The sequence below is a fragment of the Helicoverpa zea genome, chromosome 14 (genome assembly GCF_022581195.2).
Source record: "Helicoverpa zea isolate HzStark_Cry1AcR chromosome 14, ilHelZeax1.1, whole genome shotgun sequence".
NCBI classification, from domain to species: domain Eukaryota; kingdom Metazoa; phylum Arthropoda; class Insecta; order Lepidoptera; family Noctuidae; genus Helicoverpa; species Helicoverpa zea.
In genome coordinates, this window is record NC_061465.1 from 8,653,125 (window position 1) to 8,656,735 (window position 3,611).

Sequence of the window (3,611 nt, forward strand, 5' to 3'; positions counted from 1 at the left end):
TAATGTAAATGAGGATAAAGTGTATGAAGATTTTTGGCTGAAAGTAGTTTCTTTTGGCAATGTTAAACAGGAACTATAAACAGAACGAGAAAGAGTTTTTAGTCCCTATTATTTTTTTCCAGAGTACCTAAGTACCTACGCTGTTGATGAAAATATAGTTGTCTGTATCTACATAAATACTCTTAAACATCAAAATCCTCTGATGTATTTCCTCTTTGACATTCATCAAATCAAAAACCGTCAAGGGAAACCTACAAGAGTTCGCAAACCACTGCAAATAAAAGGTCTTCATTTAATCATACCACCTTAGACATTATCACTCCTAACTTCAAACACATCTTATCCGAGCACCTAATTACCCCGAAAAGTGGTAGATTACCCACGGTAATTGTAAGTAAAACGTCGGTATTCTAATCGTGTCTGTACGTGAGATGTGCTATCTTCGGGTTCCCATGGTCGTGTTTATAAATGACCGTCTCGGGGTCACTGATGCTGCGATGGTCATCGCTGTGCCGAACGGGACAGTCCCACTGGGAAGATGTTCCGGGATTTTTTGTTGAATGGTTCGAACTTGGCATTTTTTAGGTAGCCTTTTAATATTTTTTATGTTGAATGAAATACTTATTTAAACTTTTACGATGGTGAAAATAATACCAAACAAAAAAATATGTAGTAGGTATTGTGTATCATACATAATTTTAAGTCACTGTCAGTACGTAGTTACTTGATCACCAAGTGTGAAAATGATACCATTTAAACCCTCGTTATGTTTCAAAACTGTGCTTTATACGATTTGCTGTAGGTACGGTACTGTCGGAAGAGAGATGGTAGAAGATAGATTCAGATATGTATCTATAATAAGAGTTAGAAATGTCCAGATAAGGCAAATTAATACGCTTATTTTGACGTCCACTGTACTTATTCAAAAACATTCTTGCAGCTCTGAACTAAATATCAAAATCAATGATACCAATAAAACTGTCGATAGTAAAACTTAATAGACTGAAGTAAATCAGGTGGTGTGACCACTAATGCATTCATATCTTCCTACTAAACATCCACTTAAGTAGTCAATGGTTATTGAATTACACCATGGAGTGATAAATTAAACGATTAAATCTATTATAGGGCCTATTTATAAGCGCTGCCTACTACCCATGAGTCACACTTTCAAAATTTGCAAATCAACTCAAAATGTTTGCAATAGTTCGACAACATTGGTTTTGCTATTCTAATATTACCCTGCATACAAAACTAAACCTTATCACATTACATATAAGGTTTAATTTGAATCGTAGTACTTTGCTAGAAATAGTAATCATTGGGCCATACTTATGATTGAAAGGAACAATGACTGCGTAGGAGTAGTTTAGTAATATTGGTAAAAATGTCAGAAGATAATGAAAGATTTTTATATAAAAAATTACAGTTCTGAATCTCGGTTAAATATTAGGCTGCAATGACCTTTACTTTTTGGACGCCATATTGCGCAATGTAATTAATACTTATTTATGTAATCATAAATAAATAATGGGCTGCTCTTCAAATCTGGAGTTTCTGTAATCCATAAAATTGTGGGTGGCAAATGCTACCTATGCCAATCGTTTTTTTTAGGAACGCATAAGGTATCCCAATAATCTGCTATTAATGAGCGGATTACTATTTTATTTATTGCATACTTTATGCCCATTGTATGTACAACGGCGGACTAATTTTTTACTTCAGAGAGACTACTTACTAATGTGTGAATTGAATGTTTGCTACATTTAGTTGTTACCGTTGTAATTCAGTTAGCTATTGAAATGAATACAGAATGTAGCTACATTTGGTCAGCAAATATAGGTACTAATAATGGTTATTGACTAAAAAAAGATACCAATCAATACATGGTCTGATTTAACTTGTTAACAAATACTACTAATGCTATGTATGTAATGCAAACAAAATTCCGTCTAATAACCGACCAAGTAATTCTAAACACTTTCCCTGTGCAATTTATATGCAGTGAACACTAGCCGGTGGTATAAATTATAGCCAGACCAATTTGTGCGGTAATTATTGTGGACAAATTACTACTGAGACACACTGTCTGCTAGATGTGGGGTATACTCGACTGTTATACATTTTGCTAATAGTACTAACCTATGCTTAGTTTGCGATTATATTGAGTTATTTCGTAGCTGAATAGTGTTTTGTTTAATCATGTTCTTCATGGGTCTTCAGGTTTATGGGTAGAATAGTTATTTTCTAGAAAAAGGTGTGCTTTATTTGAGATATGAAAAATATCATGGTTTTGTTTAATTAAATAAAATGCAAAAGATTGACCAACCTATTTATAAGAGTAGATAATGTTAGTATAATAAGAAAACATAGTTTCATTGAGTTCGAATTCAGCAAAAAGCTTCCACATTACCGACTCATTTTTTTTTGCAATTTTTTTTTTTATCAATTGAATTCGATTTTCCCGAAATTAAAAACAGAACCAAAACAAGTGACTTACAGGAACATATCTCCATTAGCAATCATTCGTCAGTCGAGTATACCGGGACTTGCATACGTCATGGGCGTGCAGCCTACAAACTCGACCACCACGCTTCGCACAAACATGCGCCCACGCACCTGCATCCATTAACCAGTGATTAACTTGTAAGTGTGGGTAACACAATCGCTTTTTGTTTTCAAATAGCGTTACTTTAATTTTCATGGAGAGGAAGTGATTCATAAGCGATTCTAAGTTGTCCTGTTATGTTTCTGTATAAATAAACTATCCTGTTTGATGCTAGTTTTTCAAATCACTACGAAAGAAAATAATGTTATTCAGATCTTTTCGCGCTTCTTTGAATTTCAGTTCTTGGAATAACTTTTACCCATAGCAACCTTTACCTTTTTCCATCTTTTGAGTTCGATTTTTGCAGGATGCTTCCATTTCAAAAGATAAATAATTGCAGGTGAATTGAAAACTTTATGGAAGTGTCGCTCCATGGTACGTGAAAGAAAATAAAATAATAGGCGCCTTTTCAGACGCCCATTATGATTCATAAATAACCATCTCCACAAAATACTCACAATATTTAAGCAAACCATACTACTAGAATTTATACACCAACTCTTGATCTCAGCTACCAAACAGCAGTACACATTCAAAACACGGTACTTCAGTTGTAAGTTACCTTTATAGGGCATTGTACACAGTGTCCAAGCTAGCCTGATGTCCAGGAAGACTGATGGGCATCTGTATACGGGATATCGTCTGTAATTCACTGTTTTACTATGAGCTGTATTTTCTTGCGGTGAACTGGGAATTAACATACGGTTGACATATTGATTTCTGACACTTACGCGAATATTAGACATTTAAATAAACTACTTTTACGGATTTTATCGCGGTTACAGTGAGCTCGTTTTGCGTGAATCGGATTGTCAATAATAATCAACAAAATGTAGGGTAGCTGTTTGTAACTAATATATCAAGACGACCAACACCTTAGTCTGCCCGTGACCAGGGATGCTGTAAAGGATCCGAAACGTCGGGATTAAATAATATTAATATAACCGCGATAAAATCCGTAAAAGTAGTTTTATTTAAACATACGGTTGCTTAGATTAAGCAA